The sequence below is a fragment of the Leguminivora glycinivorella genome, chromosome 11, assembly GCF_023078275.1.
Source record: "Leguminivora glycinivorella isolate SPB_JAAS2020 chromosome 11, LegGlyc_1.1, whole genome shotgun sequence".
Lineage (NCBI taxonomy): Eukaryota > Metazoa > Arthropoda > Insecta > Lepidoptera > Tortricidae > Leguminivora > Leguminivora glycinivorella.
The window spans coordinates 18,590,861-18,615,730 of NC_062981.1; the positions used below are offsets into that span (position 1 = coordinate 18,590,861).

Genomic DNA, 24,870 nt, shown 5'->3' on the forward strand with positions numbered 1-24,870 from the left:
TATTAAGAAAACTTGAGTGTATTCTAGCGTGCTGTATGCAAATTCTTTGACAATAAATTCATTTTCTTTTGTTTTAAATCCTTGAAGGTCTACAAATATATGCTGCATTACGATACTTTTTTCGTAATATTACTTAAGGGCTTATATTCAAATATACTATCATTTAAAATCAGACAGTAAGCTGCAGTGTTCTTTGGTATATCAGATTCACAATCCAATTCAACTCTCACATCTACCGATCCGGTTTTTAAGGTTTCGTTTTGACGAGAACAGTTGATAACAAATAAAGGAGCTATATCTTTAAAGTCTTGAGGACTTAACAACGGCGCTTGTAGACGGTTATAATAAGACTGCTGAAATTTCGCATACTGCTCGTATAATATAGCAAACTTTCCACCCGAAAAACTAACATCAAAACTTTCGTACGGAAAGTAGACTGAATTCAAAAAAACTTTAACATCTCTCAAATTACAGTGATCAAAATGTGTTATGTCTTTATTAGCGTCATTTTTTCGTCCCGTTTTCAAACCAATTATAATATAACGCGGCTTTTCAATTTGAGATGAAGTTTTGATAGACCAAGAATGTTTTGACGTCTCAGGCAAGAGCGGATATTCATATAAATCCCAAGTCCTAAATGCTATCTGAATGGCACGATCACTTTCCAAACATTTGAGTAAGTTTAATCTTTCTCGATCAGACACTTTAACATGAGGCATGCGCCATACTATTTTAGATATAGTAATATTGTCTATATATTCATTCGCATTTAGTTTAACGCTATTCAAATTAGTATTGGATCTTAAAATAATGAGTTCATGCTTGCAATTAATTATGATTTTGTTGTAATCCTCAGCAAACCCGAGAATCTTGTTTAAGGGTACAGACACGGAAAATGAACCTTGCGTGTTTTTTATGCCTTTGACATCAAATCCCCATAACTTAGACATAGATGCTTCCAGTTCATTCATAGATACAAGAGATTTCATAGTTGTTGTAACTCCTGCGTTTTTAATTTTGTCAATTTCGATTCCATTTAATTCATATCGAATATCTTGAAATAGATGAAGTATGGGGTTGTTTGTAAAAAGAACACTTTTTACCTCGGCTTTTGTTTCTCTATTGAATGCGGTTATAGTACCTTCTATGTATAAAGAACTTGCTGATGGTAGTACATAAAGATCTTGTTGGTTTATAGGTATACGTATTTCATCGTTGAAATTAAAACTTGTTACGTACGGCTTATATGAATGATATTCAAAGCTCTCGATAGAATTATCAAAGACAAAAGGTTCTGTTAAGTTTAATATACTCATTTTAATAGCCGTAAGCTTTGGAGGAATTGCTTATTTTGTTTCGTAAGTTTCACTTTAGGTCTTCTTTTTATGATTGCAGGATGAGTACTGATAGTTTTTTTAAGAGAGATTGAAGTTTTATTGAAGTCTATCATTTTTCCTTAGATGTAAGTATATCTGAATTTCTTCACCTCGTAAATTAACTAGATTATTTTTAACGTCTAAAATTCTTATCGTAATTGTATTTAAGCTGTTTTGGGTTACAGGGAAATAAATAACGTTTTTTGGTGTTTCTATAATCCGATAACCAGGTGCCACATTTGGTACAAACTCGTGAATTATATGACTAGGTTTTCCGTTAACAAATGAACCGCTCACTATGTCACATTCAATGCGTACTATAGTTGTCGACAGAATGGAAACAGGATAAGGGGATTCGGTTAATATATTAGCTTGAATGGATTCTGAACCGAAGCCAAGTAAATTACCGATAGAGCCTTCTTTGTTGAAATGAATATTTTCAGAGCATAAAATAGATGTTTTTAAGTATTATTATTGCATGTTAATGCAAAAGAGCATCCTTCAATATGTTCTTTAAGGTAATCGTCAATATCTTGAAGTTCATATGATCCTTCAGGAATTTTAATTACTTTGTTTTTACCATAATATAACTTATTATTTCTGTTGTCTATGTTGGGTATAGAATTAAAAGTTGACATATACAATAGCCCACACTCATATTCACCATCCAGTTGAAGAGCTGGTGAATAGTTTGTTAACAGAGTGGAAGATGTTCCAGTTATAGACAAAGTGAAAGACATTGTGAGAATGATAAACTGTTTATTGTGCGATGATATTTAAACGGTTATACCAATATTGTTTTAAGTATTTTAGACATAAATGACCACAATTGACAGTGTTAAACTTTTGGTACGTGTCATAATTATAGTAAATATCATATTTTTTAAATACCTCTTTAATTCTAGCGGAGGTGGAAGGTCTCCATAACTATTAAAATATTCACAATAATTATTATCTTTTACATAGGCTACCCAGTGTGTACCATTGTTTTTAGAACTGTCCAAATTAACAATTCCACATTCTACTTTTTTAGGACTCTTTGGTAAACTGTCTCTCATATAAACTCCTCGAAAATATGGAATATCAGATGAGTGTTTTAAAATATCAATATTTGAAAGAGCGCGCCTGGGTAACCTCTCATTTAGTTTTTTGAAATTTTCAAACATAATCCTTTGCCATTTTTATATGGTTTAATGTGTAAGCCTTTTCCTAATGCAATAGATTCCATCATCTTGTTATGTCGCTCTGATTCCGCTAAATTTTTTCTGGCGGCTTTGTAATCACCTACAGCTTTAGCAATTCCGGCAGCTCCTCCTGCTAATGATCCCAGCGCAGACAGACCGGCAAAAATAGGTATCAGCGGTAAGAAGCCTCCAGTTTTTGGAATTGGTATAATACGAGGTACCCGTACCTTGGAATTGGTATTGAAAATTTTTGTCGCAGCAATAAGAGCTCGATCAATTATATTACGTTTTGTTTTTGGTTTCTTTTTTAATTCAGTGCGTATCTTGGACACAAAACGTTTAAAAGGTTTTATACCCGCACCGGCCTTTATTTTCGATTTCATCACTTTGCTAACTAACCATGAAGCAATTTTTTCTCCTCTCCCTGCATCTTTCGACTTTCTTCTTTGTTTCGCCATTTCGTATAGTTCTAAATCAGCACGATGTCTACCAGCTAAATCAGAATAATTATCATATGCTATGTCGTGTTTCATACACGCATTATCTAGCGCATTAATTCCTTTATCACCTCTTTGTAACCTTTTGCGCAATTTCGTTCCCGGACCACAATAGTTATAACCAGGTAAGTGTAATTCGAAGGGCAAATTATTAATAGCGCTGTTTAAGAGTCCTCTCCCTTTCATATCCCGTAAGATAATAACACTATCATTAAAAGGATATTATATAAATAACATTAAACAATGGCACTTTTATCAATCCAACTGTTTTCGCTATCATCAAGGCCTAACCATTTAACATACAACTTTCTACCCTTTTTTTTAATAACCTTTTCTACAAGGTAAACGTTTGGATGGTTGGTTTTCAGAAGTTCTTCTTCGTAAAATGTACCGAGTATAGTGTTTTTATGCTGGTCTTGAACGTGATACGTAACAGGTTGAGTGCGATTCACATGAGTAATAGTGAAAAGTTCTGTTGACCAATTAGGTGTGTAACCTTTGTGAAAGGCATTTTTATACTTACTAATGCGTACACAATCTCCTTTATTAAATTTGTTCAATTTATAAGACAAAGTGGCTTGTGATCTTTTAATATTTTTTAATACTTGCATTTCATTATCAACATTTACATCAATAGGTTTCATTTTTGTTGTGCGATGTACGGTCTGATTATACGATTTTACTACATCGTCTAATGGCTTACCAACCCATTTATAGTTACCAACTAAACTGAAATGTTTGTAGAGTTTAAACTTAATGGTCTTTATCAGCCTTTCAACGATAGATGCCTTTTTAATTGAATAAGTTGAGTAATGATTTACGTTTAATGATTTTAAATAGAAATCAAATTCATGATTGTAGAATTCTTTTCCTAGATCAGTTTGTAAGTTATTAGGTCTCCGTTTAGATGTTTTGATTATTAGTTCGAATGCATCTTTGACTTCTGTTTTAGTTTTAGACTTAATAGGTGTACACCATGCATACTTTGAAAATGTGTCAATAACGACTAAAATATATTTATATCCTCTGTTAACAGTATGAAGCTTTTGTAAATCTATCAAATCAGCTTGCCATAAATCATCAATTTCTTTTAGTACAACCGATCGTCGCTTAAAATTTCTTCGCGCTGACCGGTGGATCTCGTTCACTATTTGTTGTTTTGCCATTATTTATTTTTTTTAAAATATCATCTACCTCCTTCTTCGTGTAAAAGTTCAGTTTTAACTGAGTTACGAGTTGGTGAATTTGATTATTTATTGTGTTAAACAAAGAGTCTATATACTTCTTTTCGTACATGTTTTGAATGTATTCATCAACGTACTGTTTGTTAACTGCATCATCGGAAGATAATGGTTTAACAACTCCTTTTAATCTAACAGTTTTTAGATCAAAATTTCCTGCTTCTGTTCGAAGCAAAGCTTTGTACTTGAGCTCAGAGATTTCATCAGTACGCAAACGTTTATGAACATGGTGTCCGAATTTGTCTATATTCATTTTTTACTTGAAAGTCAAACTTCGACTGATTAGAAAGGTAAGAGTATTCACTTATATATTATTTATCAAGCCTGCTTCACGTAATTCTTCAATTATGGATATGATTTCGTTATCTAACCCAGTATTACCAGCGTCTCGCGATGCCATAAGCAGTTTTAATCTGTCTACTAATTCGTTTGGATCATCCCAATATACATATGAAATATCTCTTTTTACTTTTTTCATTGATGGTAAACCTTCACCGGATACACATAATTCTTCACTTACTGTGCGTTGTTTGGATAATTTGAAAAGGGGTTTTATAACGTTTAAATATTTCATACCCTTGTTGCTTTTTATGGGTTTATTTGGATCAAAGTCACGTCTATGTGCATTCGTTTTCAATAACAATGTTTTATACAATCGTTTATCATCTTCAGTTACTAGTTTTAAGTCAGGTACTTTCTTAAACAACAAATCATTTAAGCCTCGTGTTAAAAAATAGCTTTCTCCACCTATTACGAGTTTGTCATCATTAACAGAAATTGGGTAAGATCCAAGCATTAGCTTTCCGCGCTCATTTCGTACACCGAATGGAATATTCATGATAAAATATTGTTTTTGCCAAGCAGGATCATCGCGAGGAGAATAAAACGAGTCTGACGTTCTAAATGATACATTATTTGTTGTATCAGAATCACTTTGGTTCCCACTTCTTTGAGATGAAGAATCACTATATTCACTATCATTTAATTCATTTTCACTATAATTTGGTTCAGATTCAAATGACTTTCTCAGCATTGTTTTATTATCCAAACTTTCTTTCATCCCATCTTCTGAAGGACTATATTTCAAAGTTTTTACCGACTTATTCCATTTAAACCTATCGTTATCGAAATCTGAGGCACTAATATTAAGATTGTTATCATTACTACTATGTTTTTTTACCATTTCACCAAGTGGGTCTGTGATTGGTTTTAACATTGCTTCCAACATCATATTATCGTTTGTTTTAACATCACGAATGCGTTTAACTTTTTTCTTACTGCTTCAGCAGATTTGAGTACTTTATGTTTAAATATTTTTTCTTCGTTAATTTTATGTTCCATGTCTGAACTGGATGGTTTCATTTTCAACAATAAGTTTTTAATGTAATACTATCCTTTATATATCAAGTTAATCTAGAATTATAAATGTATCAAATCCTTTTCTATAACATCCTGAATTTCTATTACAATCTTTATTTATGACTAAGTAATCAAACGGTATCTTCCATACTTGTGCACACATTTCACGAAATTGAGACCATGACATATCACTTCCTACATGTTCATCATAAACATGCTTTAAATTAATATCATCCTGTTTAAAAAGAATGATTAAGTTAGCATTATCTCTTATTAATTGTTTAGGTATTTTACTATACGTTTGATTCAGATAAAAGCTATCTATATTTTTATGTCTTCCCATTGCGAAGTAATCTCGTATATTATTTTGATTTTCACACGCAACATCATCAAATATTATAATGGAATTCATGTTTGCTATATGAGGACTTAAGATTTCATCATTTACACTATATTTTTTAAATGAAACTGATGGAACTAGTTTTAAAACTTGCTCAAGAAATTGGTACATTGGTTGAAATAAGGTTTTAGAGTATACATAAACATTTTCAAAGCGTAGACCTTGTTCATGTAGCAGCAAACCAACAATTAAATTTGTTTTTCCACAGTTGGATGGGCCGCATATTATACAGCGTATGGTGTCAGGTAAAAGTGAGCCATGTCGAAAATAGCGTTTCTTGGACAAAGAACAAACAGCATCCAACTGCAATTTCTGAGACTGTTTTACAAACTTCATATTATCAATAGACACGTGCAACTAACTTGAAAGACAATATGCCAGTAGTATATTTTAATAAGCTTTAGAGTATATATTTTATCCCAACGTTGCAAATGATGGTTATATACTGAGAGTTTCTGAACCACGCACGTAGCTATATATTGGGAGTGTCTGGACCACGACTGCGACAGCGAGCGAAGCGAAGCTGGAGCATTAGGAGTGGGCCAGAACTCCCAATATATAGCTACTGTTACGCATTCAGCCTTTAATTCTAGCGGGGAAACGCTTTCGTAGTATTATTATACTGCGACGAGATGTAGGTAATTTAAAAAAAACACTATGGTAATCAGGGTACGTACCCACAACGTATGCACAAACGCTCACGATAATATCTATTTCGTAGCTATATATTTTTTTCGTAGCTATAGCTATAGCTTTATCGCTCTTGCGTATTGCACCAGACTGCATTTTTGTCGGCGTCTGGCGTCGACGATTGCCATTCAGCTACGCCGCCAGTAAACTTTAACAGTAGACTATATTAACATTTAGTGCGACAATAACAGGTGCGTTTCGCTAGCGAATGAGCGTTAGCGTTTAGTGACTTGGCTATGTACCCACAGGTACTTAAAGCATTGACTATAATATTTCTAGGATTGAACTCATAATTAAGATTATTCTTACTTAACAGGTTAAAGACTAAATAACAATCTTCTGTTTTAAAATTATCAAAAATATGCATCAACATAGTAGGTAGTCTTGACTACAGTTACTATTATTTATTAGTTGGTCACAGTTTGTATATATACGCGTCTTAACTTGCGTTTATAAATTGGTACTTAACTCTTAGTTATTCTTAGAACTTCTTTCTACTTTATACTTAAAATTACTGTCGTATTAATACACCGTGTTTCACTTAACACTAAAAACCTGAAAACAGTTTGTTCAGAATCGAGAGTAGAATCGATTGAGCTATATCTTGATGGGGGTAATATTTTTATTTAAATTAGTATTATTAGTTATTTTTTACGTGCCCATTCTATTGTGCTCGTAATACAACATTGTGTATATCGCATTGCTAGAGGTTGTTTACCTTTTTTCAGTATTTAGGGGTATTAATACTGGCCGGTTACTTGGACGATTATTTTTTCCGCTACTAGTTTGACGTTGTTTGTCAGTTTAATCTTAATGTTTATCATAAGTCATAACAAATTGAACTTGTACCTAATTACAACCTTGTCATTTTGAATATTGAGTTTATTTGTTTACTGCGATTACCTGTCCAATTTGAAGTTTACTGTGACAAAGCTTTAAAGTGTTTTACAGTGACATCTTAGCTGTCTATTGGTAAACCTTATGTCGTGGCAGTAACGTACACAAATAAATAGTCTTATGGTTTATGATGGTAGTTAGCAATTATTTTATTGAGTGTAGAGCTAAAAGTCAAGTAGAGCTGTACAGAAAATTAAAAATTCAATTTAAAAAAAAGTAACGATCAGATTAAAAGATGAATACTCTAGATGAGTTTAAAAAAATAAAAATCAGTTGGGGTGTCTGAGGTTTTGAGTGATACCGGAAACACCGTGTATAGTCTACTGTTCACAGTTGCTGATTAAAGTTTACGTGATTACCATTAGTGTTTTTATATTTACTTAAACTACGAAAGCGTTTCCCTGCTAGAATTAAATACTGAATGCGTAACTTATTGAGAGTTGAGACAGCGGCGAGTACTAAAATAATAACTTTCCAAAATACTAGATAGTTTTTAAGCAAATGTTGTTTCTTTATTGCAAAACTGGATATAAAATAGTCTTGTTCTTTGTCTCTGCTAAATATTTAGATAAATATACACTGTAACACTAATGTGGCTATTCTATGCCATATTAACTACGTTTTGATACATTTTTCAAGTTTCTCAATTGTAAACTAAGCTAAAAACAGTTGCCATTTGTACCATTCCGGTTACATTTACGCCCCGAATTTGTATAAAAATCATCTAAGACCGTCATTTACGACCCTATCAACTCTAATTGTTCAAAAAAATCGTGGGTGTAAAGGACGTCCATAGCATTTTGACGTGTCCTTTACAACCATCTAACTTCTAAACCGTTTAGTTTATCACTACGGTTGCTACACTAGGTGAAGGATACTAAAAATCTACATATTTTTCTATATACGTCACAAATATAGGTCAAAAAACAAAAAAGATATAAACATTTTTCTAAAAAAAAAGTTGTTTTTTGCTTCTCCTGAAAACCTGCATTTTGTCCTTTACGCCAATTGAACCCAAAGGTATCGATATAGTACGGGCCGTACTTCGATGCCGACGAAAGGATTTATGCGAACATTACGGGTTTCTAGCTCGGCATCATGGTCACATCAAAATTTTTTCTATCAGTTTTGTGTGAAGACAAGTACCCTATGTGAGCAAGTCTCTTTTTGTAAGTAATTACCTACTATTTGGATGACATGTGTCTATGTCCAGCAATTAAATCATAAAGAAATAAAAATAAAGACATTAGAACATTAGATATTGTTTGACATTGTTAAGACATTAGAGATTATAATTATAAGAGCTTATTGTAAATAAAGATTTACTTGTGTCAATAATAAATATTGTAAGCATGTCTTGAAATAGTATTCCGATAGTATAATAGCGTCAAGGATGATTGGTTGAGTATCGGGTAGAAAAGAAATAAAACCCTGATGAGTGTACCAAATTTTAATAGTGGCGTGGCTATTTTTCTCCACAAATAGTGTCGCGGGCTCGGCTAAATGCGTTGTAGCCATTTGTGAATGAATTGAATGAATTACTTTATTGCGATAAACATGGTATACATTAGTTGGTACATTACTATTTTTGACTAGCAATACATGTTTAGCCAAAAATGGCATGCAAAATTATATCTGAACCTACAGTAAAATGCCCTTCTTTATTAGTAGCGTGACTATTTTTTCTCCACGAATTGTGTCGAGGGCTCCGCTAAATGCGTTGTAGCCATATGTGCCCCACTTTAATAGTGGCGTGGCTATTTTTTCTCCACAAATTGTGTCGAGTGCTCCGCTAAATGCGTTGTAGCTATATGTGCCCCACTTTAACAGTGTCGTGGCTATTTTTCTCCACAAATTGTGTCGAGGGCTCCGCTAAATGCGTTGTAGCTATATGTGCCCCACTTTAACAGTGTCGTGGCTAATTTTTTTTCATGAATTGTGTCGAGGGCTCCGCTAAATGCGTTGTAGCTATATGTGCCCTACTTTAACAGTAACGTTGCTATCTTTGTTCACAAGTTGTATCGAAGGCTCCGCTTAAGGCGTAGTAGCTGTTTGTGGCACATTTTAACAGTGATAGGCTATCCATTCAACTCAATTCAAAACCTTTAATGGCATAAACAAAACATGTCAAAAATACAAAAATAATAATACAATAAATAAGGAATTAAAATAATCTTAAACAACTTAGTCAAAAAATAATGATAAATTTAAATACTAACCATAATTATATATATAAAACACAAGAAATTAAAACAAAATGTTATCATTTTAAATTAAACTTACTATGTAATTCTCCACGAATGAAGTCAAGATCTCCGCTCTCTGACTGTTGAAACTTTGTGGGCTCCACTTTATTAGGAAATAAATAAAATAAACATTAATAGTGTGATCTTTGCTTCAAAACTGTATCGATGGCTCCACTTTTATAGATACATTTTATAGAGAACATTGTATTTATAGCGTTCTAGCTATATGCACATCAAGTCAACCTTAAAATGACTATATTTTCTCCACAAATTGTCTCAGGAGCTCTTCTTTCGTTCAAACTACATTGAGAATTCCGGTCTCACAGTGCATTGTCCACTGTGTTTTTTCAATCGGTTTACGCTTCGGTGGATTCACGCTTCTGTCGCTACGTTCATCGGTCACTTCGCTCTTCGCTCGCAACTCCAACGTTCTTAGATTGCTTCTCTCCTCGCTGTATTCAATCTGTTTATTCTTCGGCCGCTCCGCTCCTTGGTCTCTCACAAATTAAAGATAGTAACATTACTCCGCTTTAAAAGTGTTAATGTTAATGAGATTTACATTATCTCGAGACTTGTTAATCAGATTTAATGTAATGTAATGTTGTTATATAACTTATGTAGGTACCTACCTACTTAACGCACATTATACAGAATGAATATAAGAACACTTTCGTCTAAGGATTGAACCAATGAACCAATGATTGAACAGTAAACAAAAATGTAAATCTTATTTTCCTTAAAATTGCTAATACTATTGCTCTGACAAGACATACAATATAATGTTGCTATACAATATGAGCATCATGCATACACTAAAATAATAAAATATACGCCGTATTAACCCTTCAGTCATAGCTCTATGACCTATACCACAGCCTATACCTACACAAATCACTTTACAATGCTTAGTACGTGTCATCATTAATTACTCGCTGTTATAATAGTTATAATAATGAAAATAAATAATCAAGGCGCAATAAATCCCTTTCAGGGTGGCTAGCCGAATGGCACAAACGCTCATGAAACGCTCACGAAACGAAGCGCTAGTAGATATCTATCTCTATCGCGCTTGCGTATTGGCGCGACAGAGCCAGCGGCGTATCGCTTTCGTTTGGCGTCGGAGAAATGCCATTCGGCTACGGGGCCAGGCGAGCAACGACTATACCTGTACGTTGCCACATACGCATTAACTACCTACATCCTACACTTTAATTAACATACCTCGATTGAAAGAGAAATCTAATACAATATTTAGAGCTCTAAACTATAGGGGAATTGTGGTACGGAAAACAGGGGCTGACTCGTGGGTGGTGCACATTATCTAGGCCTATATACCCGGGGCGTAAAATCGCCGATGGAAACTAATACACACAATATAGTTGTGCAGTTATGCAGAGTTATTGCAGCCGTGAACAGCTAGATTAATAAATCCAATTAGAAAATAAAGTTTCCAATGAAATTAATATTTAAATTTGAAATCCCTGATTGACATACAGTCTCGCTTAGTAACTAGAAAGTTTAAATAGTTATGATAGTTGATTGTATAACCCAACTACATATTTTCTTTCTTGTTAATTGTAGTTTTGTATCACAATACATAGTACAGCTTGTAACGTTATTTTATTTTATTAGTATGTATGTTTGTTGTTTGTTACTCCCTCAATTAATTAATAAAGGAAACTGTGGCAAGTGTGGAATAAGCAGAACTGTCTTCTGAAGGATTACCGGACAAACACACCTTTAAAAAAGTTCTAATGCTTCAGGTTTTTGGTGTTCATGGGTGACAGCGATCTGTCTGCTCATTTGCCTTCTTTACAACTTTACAATCAGATGTTAAAATTGAATGTTGTATATTTTGTCCTCAAAACATGGGCAATAATTACATAATAATTAAACTAGTAACTAGCTAAGTTTACTTCTTCCTTTTTAAGTATAGGAGCCTTTTTTGTTGGCATCTATATAAATTAATAAAATACTTACCAGGTTACTTATGTTATATGAACAAAGTGATATGACGTTTTAAAACAATATTTAGAAAGTAGTATACTAAGGCATTGTATGGACTTACTTTTTAATTGCATAGTAATTGAATTTGACTTTTAATTCACCTTAGAATATAAATAAAACATTGTAACTGCGTATGCTTATTGCTTGCATTGCCAATGCACAAAAGGGAATTTGTTGCTACGCATAATTTTACATGAGATTTCTTGTACATCAGAAAAACCTTAAATGAAAACTGATGAAACTATAATGACCTTGACTTTAAAACGTAATTAATACTAATTTAAAAACATTTCATTAAAAGCCAAAAAGCGCCGTTCTAAGACCTTAGAAGTTGCAAACTAATCAGTGTTACCATAACCAGGGAATATCAAAAACATTCATAAAGCTTAATATAATTATAACATTTTCAATAGGTTATATATAAAATAATAGGAATAACTTAACTTTAAATAATAGGAATAACTTTTAATTTGCTTAATGACGTCATCATGACGTCACATCATCAGATACTTAATACCATTAAGTAGGTACTCATACGAAACTTAACACTATATCATATTTTGATGTTCTTACTTTATTTTATTTTCGCATGCAGTATTTGTATTGACATGCAAGGCTCTGAACATCTGCATAGTAAATAATATTTGTTGTCTCGGATTTGGATAGGAAGTATAATTAATAATCAAACGAACTTACCTGTGAAGTTTGATTACAATTATACGAGTATCCAAATCCGAGACAACAAAGTCCCGCCCCCAACCCCGAAAATAACAATAAAATGGTTTCACGACACAAAAAGATCTACTCTAAAATAATGATGGGTTTACGCCGCAGGGCGCTGGGCTATGTTGAAGGTAGTAGGTATGCATGGCGAGAACTTGTTTTTTAAATTTTATATCTCTGAAATGTGTGACTTTGGACGGTACGATTCCGTGTGCTGCATAGTAAATAATATTTGTTGTCTCGGATTTGGATACTCGTATAATTGTAATCAAACTTCACAGGTAAGTTCGTTTGATTATTAATTATTGTTGTTATTGATGTTGTCTTGACGTTACCTCTTAGGTAAAACTTTCAAGGGTGATAAAAGTCTAAATAAGTAGAAGTTATTTTTAAGTCGCTGAACAAATGTTGGTCAGTATAAGGAATATAGACTAGGTACAGTTTAATTTTTTGCTTTTGTTGCAGGGCCCATCCAATATGAAAATAACGAAGGTACATAAACAGCCTGTGCAACCATATATCTACCTTATGCCAAATTATCTATTCTTAAGATTATAGTTTAAAACACCAGTCCTATATTTAGTCAATGTTATATTAATTACTCGTAAAGTGGAAACAATACGACTAAAGTGTTTAAATTGCGAAACACTTTCCTTGAAAAGCTTTGACATTTCTCAAGATGAAGATTGTGGGGCACTCCTCTAAACGCCAACCTACTTGAGCCCTTGTAGAAAATGGGAAAAGCTAGAGAATATTTTACATATTTTCTCCGAAGTTTCAAGTTTTTGTGAACTATTTAAACTATTATTCTAAGTTCGTCTTTAATCTATTTTATATAATATATCATAAACAGGGATGTGTGTGTGTGACTGTTTGTTTGTTCGTCTCTCACGGCAAAAAGGAGCGACGAATTAAGTGGAGATACTTAGTTGAAGTAAATTAATGGAGAGTGGCATAGGCTACTTCTCGTCTCTTTCTCACCCCCACTTCCCTAAAATGGTGGGTGGATGTTTGTATGCAGCATTCCGTAATTTTCGAATCCCGCGCTGTTTACACAACTTTGACATCCACCCGCCCTCTTCAGTTTTCCATGATCATAAATATCAATGTTGCATGTAACTGCGTTGAAATATCGGGAGCTCGAAAAAAATCAAAAAGGTAATCACGGTCTATAGCCCACTCAAAATCAGTCTAATGAAAATTACCGGAACTCATTACGAGTAAAAGGTCTTATATTAAAAACTGTTGTCGGCTGACGTAATTGTGACCGATTAAAAAAATACAATTGAAAGTGAACGACAAAGTACAACACTTTATCAATCAGAGCCACAGAACTGCATCGCAATAAACGCATTCAGCCATTGTGTAATCAATTGTACGTCTTCAATTGACCTTTTGAATTTTAAATCAAAGAGATTTGCTACTAAGACTGCTTCGTGTCTACCATTAGTTTTTAATGCGTTACCTGCTCAAAATAAAAAAAAATATACCATTCACGAAATAAAGCATTAGATAATTATAAGAAAAACATGGCCGAAGTTATTTTTAACTCTAATTTATAAAGCATAGGGCCCACCGAGGGTTCCGTATAAACTTTCTTTCAAACTACCTAGTAAAAATAATCTCATATTTTCATATAACTCTAATAACTTGACTAGAAGACAAAAGTATAGACACTAATGAGTATTATTGTGTATAGCGCCATCTCCCGGTCAATTTGCTAACTAATTTGCGCGACCTGGTTTTTCAGGGATAATTCATTATAATGTTAACCGATTTAAACAGTTTTTACTTTATTGGACAGAAGATGGTTTACGTAACACCTCGTATTAATTTGTAACACCTCGTATACATCCGCAAGGGTGGGTAAATTGAAAGTAAAAATCTGAAAAGTTTTTTGTGAATTAAAAAAAAAGTATTCAAAATACAAACACGATTATATTTTTCCTGTAATATTTAGCATAAAACCAATGTTTACTAAAATTTTCATAATTTTTCGTTGGTAAACTTCGGAGATAAGGGGGGAACGGTATTTTTTTTTTACATTTTCCTTCAAAATTCTTTTTTTTCCACAACAAAAAAATTATAAAAATAGCTTATTTACGTTCAATTTGAGCTCTTTCCAACGATACCCCACTTGACCTAGTAACTTGAAATTTACAGTTTGCCCCCCTTTCATTTTGGCCATTTTCTACAATTAAAATTAATATATTTAAAAAAATTATACTTTCTATTTGTAGAGGTTTACAATGTTCATAACTATTCCAAATTTCAAGTTGATATCATTAGTAGTTCTCGAGATATTTAGGAATGTGACAGACGGACAGACAGACGGACAGAGTCGCACCATAAGGGTTCCTGTTGTACCTTTTTGGTACGGAACCCTAAAAAGTAAACAATATTTTTTATTGCAGAATATAAAAGATCGTTTATTAATTTATAGCGTGTCACATATATTTCAATCATTCAGTATGTTTATGCACAAAATTACGGACTTTTCTGAAAATAGTATTCATCATCCTCTGAACAAGATTTTCATCCATCTTTTTTGTCTGTTGATTCCGTGTGGACCGCAAGGAGTGGATATTTTGAATTATTTTGCCACTATTATTTAATTGTCCTTTAATGAAATAATGATGTGGGCAATAATTATTGCCTAGTAGTTTTCTGGAAATTCAACAATTTAGCAATCATTGACCCAGACCAAGGGGATTTTTCACGTATTTGTTCACAGTGCATTTTCGCCGGTCAACGTCCATCATCAATAACTTACAAACGCAAAAAGTTAGATCAACCAAATTTCTAATATAGAGTTATCAACGTATTAAAATTAAGATGTGATTATCAGTTTTTTTTTTTATTTTTAAATATATTTTTTTATTCGTCGCTAAACGCGTGCCAATACTATGTTAACTATGCTTTATTTTATAAATCAGAGGTAATATATAAAGTAAATCAGTTGACCGTGACGTCACTCAATTCGATTTCATATTAATTCCATTTTAGCAAGTCGTTCAAAATCGTTTTGACAGTTCTTAAAAAGAAGCTGATTTGACTAGGAGGAAAGTAGGCTATTTAGCGATACGACTTACAGCTTGGCAAAAAGGAGTAGAAATAGAACAATTTTTTTTTATCATAGCAACACCAAACTTTTCTCATTGAATAGTGTCAAAATCAAAATAGTTCCCACATACAAAACGGTTTGCATAGACGGTGGCGCCCCTATTACTCGTATTTTGTACTTTTGCCAGGATATAGTATATATACTAAGACCTGAACTGACAGTCGTTATGTTGGATTAGTAAATAAAACTACAGTTTAAGCCATTTTTATCATCACATTTTTAATAATTAACAACCATTAAAGTTATATCCGTGTAACAATAGGTCCTTATTTTAATCATGAAAAAACAAGAATAAAACAATGAACCAAGAGCAATTATTATTTACAGATTTTTTACCAAGCCATGGTGCCGTCACAAAATATCTGTGAATGAAATTTAAAAGCATTTACCGGCCTAGCATGCCGATAATAAATTTGATTAAATACCACCCGTAGCGGGTACCTGTGTAACCCGCGTTATTTGGCTGCGGTTTTCCGTAATGTGGAACATGGTGTGATGTGTAACCTACATAATAAATGCTTAAAAAACACATACTTATGATGCTTTGAAGATACATATAAGTTGTTCCCGATAAAATAAAAATACCTGCCGGCGTATCATGCTTCCAATTTTATCACTTATCTATGTGGATAAAGTATCCGTCACGCATTGACAATTATGTCAGTTTGAGAGTGACACGGTACATATCTTATCCACGTGGATAAGTGATAAAATGAGAAACGTAATAAGCCGGCAGGCATACTTTGCATATGTGTTTTGAATTCATAATGAATAACTTTTAGTATGGCGTCATCCATATATTACGTCACAGTGTAAGGGGGGGGGGGTCATACTAAATGTGACATATCCCTGTTAAAGGGATACAAAAAAGCGTGACATAGGAGGGGGGAGGGGTCCAAAAACCTGAAATTTGGTGTGACGTAATATGTGGATGATCCCTATCGGAGCAATGGCTGAAATCGCAAAAAAAAAACTATTCAATTCATTGACTATTCCATACATTCCGACTGACGTAATGACACTCATTTCTATGGAACAGAAAAAAAAATCGCGTTTTCAACATCGGTCATATAATAAAAATTGTTTATCATGATTCTGGTGGTGGCAGAATAACAGCGTCCGTTGCTGGCAGTCCTTGTGACCGCTGCGCCTCGAGGCCCTCTGGCACAGACATTAGCTGAGCCACCTACCTTTTCAATTAACGTCTATTATCTCAAAAGTCACTATGCAAAGAATGGCTGGGCCTTTTTATTTCACCCTGCATTAATCATTAAGTATCTTCTATCCTTATTAACTTAATAATTTAGTTTGATAATTAAGCTAATTTGTATTACCCTTGAGACATATTACGGTATGTTTTTGGTAAATGGCGAAAATTTTAGAAATTACGCAACCTAATGTTCAAACTTGAAGTATACTTAATCGGCATATTACCGCAAGTGGGGCAAATTAGGACATAAATTTGTTCATTTTCATAATTGTGCAATTTTGTTTCTAAAAGCCTTAAGCTAGTCACTATAACCAAAGACATATATAACTCCGTATAGACAGATAAAGTCAAAGAAAAAAACGTACCTCAGTACCATACAGAAAAAGGTACGGTGACATATAGCATTACACCTTCGGGGTACGCTCAGCTAGATGGCGCGAATATTTGACATTTGCTATAACTAAATCTTGTCAAAATTATTGTGTCATATACTGGTAAATTTCGAGCATTGCCACCGTGACCAGTTGGCCGAGTGGTTTCAGGCATCCGTGGCTATAACGGAGTACGCTGGTTCGAATCCAGCATTGGACACTTGGAGGCCTTGGTAATTTTTTCTTTGTATTTGGTCACGCAGCCCCGGTAGGCCTGGCGCTGGCGTGACGTCGTGACAGCGGACATGGAAGAGAACGATCTCACACCTCAGAATGCCAAAAACCGGGCAAAGTGGAGAAGACTGAGCAGGAAAGCGGACCCTGGCGCTAGGCCGGAAAAACGCTAGGTTAAAGAAAAAGAAGATATGACATTTATTTCAGTTTATAACTAAGTCTTATAATAATGACGACCGGTTTGGCCTAGTGCGTAGTGAGTGTAGTGACCCTGGCTGCTACGCCGCGGTCCCGGGTTCGAATCCCGGTGAGGGCATTTATGTGTGATGAGCACAGGTATTTGTTCCTGAGTCATGGATATTTTCTATGTATATGTATTTGTATGTTATATATATATGGCCTGTGTGGTGACGGGTTAAGAATTTCACCACCCACTTTCTTCCCGTGGGTGTCGTAGAAGGCGACTGTAGGATATGGGTTAAATTGTGGCGTAGGCGAGAGGCTGGCAACCTGTCACTGCAATGTCACAGTTTCGTTTTCTTTCAACCCCTTATTTGCCAAGAGTGGCACTGAAGCTTTAGTAGTTTCATGTGTTCTGCCTACCCCTTTATGGGATACAGGCGTGATTGTATGTATGTGTATGTATGTATGTATATATATCTCTTTGTCTGAGTACCTGCAACACAAGCCTTCTTACCGTAGGACTCGGTCGATTATATTATTATTTATTTTTAATGTTATCTTAATAAGTCTGTAGACTGGACATGCCAGCCAAGTACTTGACCTTGACAACTATATAATAGATTTAATCTCTTTGATATTCCGTGTTTTGGTTAAGAATTTTGTCACCCCCTTTTTTCGCTTGGGTGTCGTAGACAGTGGGATGTGAGTTAAATTGTGGTGTAGGCGAGAGGTTGACAACCTGTCACTGCAATGTCTCAATTTCGTTTTCTTTTAACCCCTTAATTGCCAAGAGTTGCACTGAAATTTGAATAGTTTGATCATTGTGCCTAACCTACGGGTTCAAGGGATCACGAGTCGGTAAACGACCCATCTATCTATACCTACTTTGCCATAAAATTTTACAAAGAAAATGATAGTATAAAATTAAATAGTTCAAAGGATGATATTGTAATAAAAGATAACAAAAAAAGGTTAGAACCCGAAAACGATTTAACTTTAAATCAAACTTTTCCACATTGATGATTAGAAAGAGCAATTAAAAATAATGATGCCGAAAATTAAACATTAAAGCTCTGTAAAATGAGGTCAGATTTTATTTTGATGTATATTTTAATAAAGGTAGGATTTTTTATACTTTTTTCTAGTCACAATTATAATAATAAACAACACATATTTTACTTTCCCCTCAGTTCTAAGTTCTATAAGAAATTGTGACTCAGTGAAAAGTAAAAAAAATGTAAGGTACAACGGGGCAAATCTCGACTGGGGGACAAAAGTAACTGGTCCATTTTTCCAAGTTTTACAATGTTTGCATTATTAAATAGAGTGTCCACCGGTTACACACGGTAGGCGTGTTCAGTGGATACATGTAGAACTCAACATCATATAGTGTACCTAATAATGGAAAAAAATGGATCAGTTACAATTGCCCCCTAGTCGATATTTGCCCCGCTGTACCTTACCTATGTCTTTTTTAAATCAACACTGCGGATAATATCACATGTAAAAATATCAACTTTGTTTTATTAATTTTATACAGTTTATACTTAAGTATACAGAGTAAGTTCGTCTATCTGTGGATTGCAAATGTGTAATTTCGACAGATGATCGTACCTATAATTCGACAACTTGCGACTTTATCCGCATCACTCCACATCAACGGAGAATCAACACGAAACGTCTGTTTTGGTAAGTCTAATGAAGCTCCTGTTTCGTAGGTTGTAATGTTCCAAGTTTTATGCCAAATGTCACATTGCTTGCGTTGAGAGTTCTGTATCGCAGGCAAATTGTAAAATTCCACCTTGTACTACAGCGTCATTTTACACACGTGTGACTTTGAAACGTTATGCAAATTGAAGGAAAATCTAGGCTACGGAGCTTGTGATGTCAGCGATGTGATTGGTTCGCTATATGTACGATGCTGCCCTCACTTTGTGGGCTTTTCTATTTTAAATCCTATGGAGTCAATTACTAGTTCCGACACCACAGTTAGCATCGTCATGCCTATAAGATTTCGTGTATTTGTGGCAAATATCTGGGCGACCGAGCTTCGCTCGGTTCTATTTTAATATATCACGTCTTTAGATAAAAAAAAAACTTTTATAAATACAAAAACAAAAAACAAAAACTTAATTTCTGGCCGGGATTCGACACCCTGACACCTACGATCTATCTGCGTACATTAGACCGACGACTACGACTCGTACGACTAAGCTAAGCGGAAATTAACGACCATATTTTACGTTTACTAACGCGAAAGAAAAACTCATGAAAACTCGAAAATTCGCGTTTTCCGGGATCTAAGGCTACGCTAGATCGATTTTTTACCCCCGAAAACGCCCACGTAACAAATTTCAGCGAAATCGTTAGAGCGGTTTCCGAGATCGTCGGTATATATATAAATAAATAAATAAATAAATAAATATACAAGAAATGCTCGTTTAAAAGTATAAGATAAGATATACGCCTGTCGTTCTCAAGTTGGAAAGACCTATTACCTATATTGATAGAGATAACTATGTATCATTGATTGTCTGGGATATAATAAAGACCTTAAAATTTGAAATTTGGGGCTTACGTATTAAAATTCCCGGCTCGGCCACTAGTGGACTTGGTCGCTTATTCTTTACAATAGTATGATATCTATTTCAGTTTTGCAAAGATACTTTTCAGTACAGATGGTGCTTTTTTAACGCACTAGTGCGAGAAGTGGTTCATTATATGTTAGGTCAAAACTTCGGTGGGCCATCTGTACTGAAAAACGTCGTACGATACACGTGTGAAAAGGAAATTCGTAACTCGTGTCGATTTAAAACACTCCCTTCGGTCGTGTTTTAATTTATCGCCACTCGTTTCAAACTTCCTTTTTTACGCACTTGCATCGTAATATACTATAATTTGATTAGCTTCCTCGTGAATAAAATCTCCTTAAAATGTTTTTTTATTTTTTATTTTATTATACATGGGCTTACTCTTGGCCACAGACTAGCCAAACGCTTAGACGTCGGCGATAGAGGCTTAGACTTTAGACGTCTTTACGTGACCTACGACGGAGTGAGCTCGCCCAGAAGATGCCTGGCCCCGTAGCCGAATGGCATTTCTCCGACGCCAAACGAAAGCGATACGCCGCTGGCTCTGTCGCGCCAATATGCAAGCGCGATAGAGATAGATATCTACTAGCGCTTCGTTTCGTGAGCGTTTCGTGAGCGATTGTGCCATGCGGCTAGCCACCCAGTTCACTCTTGATTTGAAGGTCGCCGGGTTATGTGCGATTTAAGTACAGGGTTGTGTCAAAAATGTTTTGTACGGCTTGTAAATGATTTCTTTTGTTTTATTCTTCTACTTCTTTAACTTTTCTTTATCTGAGCTGTATAAACTTGGTCTCAACCTGAGATTTTTTTATAATTTAAAGTTGTTCCAAAAATACATACATTTTCTTCAAAAATAAAAGCGGTTTCTTTATTTATTCACTCTTAATAACGAATCTAATTATTCCTGAGTGCTAAAGTACCTTCTTAAATCATCAAAGCTTCAATTTTGTACATTAAAGACTTTAACAAAGTATACAAAAACATTAATTATATAATTTATAAAGTATTTAACTGAGTCTGTCCATTAGCTCGATAGCATTTAGAAAGGTAAAATATTTGCCTTTTATTATGATCGTTTATTCAGAAAACCGTTTAAATCTGAACTAAAGTAAATAATTAATAGTTATTTGTTATACAAGGGGGCAAAGTTGTATTTTAACGCCGAATGTGTGGAATTGAAAAACGAGCAAGTGAAAGGATTCTATAGTTGAACCACCAGCGAAGAGAGTGGTTCGAGAATAGAATCCCGAACTTGCGAGTTTTTTAACACACGAGAAGTAAAATACATTTGCACCCGAGTGTAACACAACACTTTTCCCCTCACTATAGCGAGGAAACTACAACGCAAAAAAATGCGTTTATCACTGCTTCCAGTAGTTCCACAGGTGGTAAATCATCTTTATTACTAGATTCACCTACTTTTATCAATTTTAAAGCAGTTCATCTGACTTTATTCAAGGTAAAATTACTTTACCCACTAGTGGATAAAATGCGTTTTTACCCGCTGGTATTAAAGGACAAAACACGTGTTTCCGAGCTAGTGAGGGGAAAAATATTTTGTCAATTAATGATTGTTTAGAACTTTTTTAAATGAACACAATATTATACATATAATATAGGTAGGTACTCATTTCATTACTCAAGCTAAAATTTTCTTCCTCAGTCAGCCTTGTAGGTAAGATCAATACGGGTAAGTTTGTCATCTTTGTACTCATTGTCACAGGCGGTTTTGCGGTTCATACTTCAAAAGTATGCAAGCAAAATTTGCTACTTGCTACTCACGATTTGTATTGTACTCTATATTGAACTCTCAATGAATACTGATCATTGTTTAAACAGGCCGAATGTGAAGTCCAAGCACACTTCCCTTATGACCAGAGATCGGATTTTTGTGCGTCATCTCATACTAAAAGTCATTAAAATGACGTAAGTCACTAAGAATGTCGCAAATCCGTCCGATCTCTGCTTACGACAAACTAACCCATATTGATCTTACCTTTAAATTATTAAAAAATGCATTGTCGTTTCCACAATTAAACTTTAATCTTAGAAAATTGTGTGGAGTAAACGTCACATTGCGAGCAACAACAATAACTCAAGAAAGCTTGCTGCAATCTCACAATTTCGGTTTCTCCCAACTCCTTAATTAGAGTGGCACTGAATCTTGTTATCTGCCTACCCTTGTTGGGAATACAGGTTAATGGGTTAAAGTATTATGTAACTATGTTTACATTGATTCATCAGCCTCCTTGCCTCCCGGCATTTGACAACTAATCCCAAGATTTGGCGTAGACACTAGTTTTACTAAAGCGAGGGCCATCTTCCAACCCGAAAAGTAACTAGGCCTTATTGGAATTAGTCCGGTTTCCTCACTATGTTTTCTTTCACCGAAAAGTTTATGTTTACGTTGATTATTGTAATGAAAATAGCTCTGACAAGTGATATTCAACCGCTGATACGCAACACATAGCGAACAATCAGAATATAATTACTCAACAAAGCCTAGGCAATGAACTGGAAGCGCTGGGAAACTAGCCAACGTCAGAATCGCTTACAATTCGTAAGCTTCTCATAGCCATAGCTCTCTTTATCTTCTATAGTGGCGCGACAGAGCAAAACTGCGTTTCAAATGCCACGTAGCGTCAACGATTTTTACATCGGCTAGACCGGCTGAAATGCTGAATAATGAGTGCTCAAATTGAAGTGGAATTTAGAATGAAGATTAAGAAGGCATCATACCTATGAAACATTTTGAAATTGCCAATGTTTTTTTGAAAATCCACAGATTTCGTTTTCCACTGCTGGGCAAAGGCCTACCCCTTCTTTCCATTCGTCACTGTTTACTACTATGCCCAGCTACTAAAAAATGAGCTGTTTAGGTTATCCCGCCATAATGCATCGCCAATTTATTCTGCCGGATCCCCGGTTGCCTAATAGTGATTGTCTTTGCCCACAAGTCGTCCTACATTCGGCAGACCCACTTCTAAATAATTCGCTTTCCAAGCGTCTATTAATTGAATCTATGACAAACCATGGTGTTTCGGTTCCGGTCCCTTCATTTTACAACTATATATTACTAGCTTTTTCCCGCGGCTTCGCTCGCGTTAGAAAGAGACAAAAAGTAGCCTATGTCACTCTTCATCCCTTCAACTATCTCTACTTAAAAAATCACGTCAATTCGTCGCTCCGTTTTGCCGTGAAAGACGGACAAATAAACAGACACACACACTTTCCCATTTATAATATGCTGCGCTCCATAGCTCTCCATGGCAAACCCCGAGTTTGGACTTCTGAGATTTCATTAGACTTATATTGACCGGGATATAGACCGTGATTACCTTTTTGATTTTTGTCGAGCTCCCGATATTTCGACGCAGTTGCATGCATCATGATCACGGAAAACTGACGAAGGCGGGTGGATGTTAAAGCCGACGCGCGCGAAGGAGGATAGATCGCGCGCTGTCTATACAACTTTAACATCCACCTGCCTTCGTCAGTTTTCCGTGATCATGATGCATGCAACTGCGTCGAAATATCGGGAGCTCGACAAAAATCAAAAAGGTAATCACGGTCTATATCCCGGTCAATATAAGTCTAATGAAAATAACCGTGAATCATTCAAAACTCTTCTGAGATTTCGTCAAAGACCAGGTCTGAGCACCGTAGATGAGTAAAATGAGATCTGGCAGTACGCACATTAATTTGAGCCTATTACGTTTAATGACAGAGGTAGGTATTATCCCTTCATTTTGAGTGATGTTGAATCTATACACTAGCTTTTGCCCGTGGTTTTGCTCGCGTTAAATTCAAATTGCGGTTCAATACAAACTTTCGCCCTCCACTTAGGGAAGTGGGGGTTTGAAAGGACAAAAAGTAGCCTATGTCACGCTTCATCCCTTCAACTATCTCCACTTAAAAAATCACGTCAACGCGTCGCTCCATTTTGCTTTGAAAGACGGACAAACAGAGACACACACTATACATACATACATGCATACATACATACAATCACGCCCGTATCCCATAAAGGGGTAGGCAGAGCACATGAACTACTCAAGTTTCAGCGTCGCTCTTGGCCGCTCAAAGAAAACGAAACTGTGACATTTGCAGTGACAGATTGCCAGCCTCTCGCCTACGCCACTATTTAACCTGTATCCCACAGTCGACCCACGGGAAGAAAGGGGGTGGTGAAATTTTTAACCCGTCACCACACGATACGATTTATAATATTAGTATGGATATTCTAAAACCTCAAAAATGTAGAGGTTAACATTAAAATCAGTTTAATATTCGGAATTAACACTTCGTGGAAACTATATTATTTAGCAGTTTTGGCACCAGTCACCATTATGGCGAGGAGAATGTTATAACTACTACCGCCAATTAAAACTTTTATTTTTTGGCACGTCATATTATTATCATTAATTAATATCGACTTATAGAAGTTTTTGAACCTTGGGAATTTTTGAGAGTTTCTTGTTAAATCGAGCTCGGAGCACTCGAGGTTTCGAAGTTTTATCGATGGACTATGATGTTC

The 24,870-nt window shown here is 34.9% G+C and overlaps 1 protein-coding gene across 1 annotated transcript in view; it reads right to left on the minus strand.

The window, feature by feature from the left end:
* Nucleotides 1-24,870, minus strand: part of LOC125230967 (neuropeptide CCHamide-1 receptor-like) — a 380,354-nt gene that overhangs the window by 308,303 nt on the left and 47,181 nt on the right. The gene's annotated exons all lie outside the window — the stretch shown is intronic.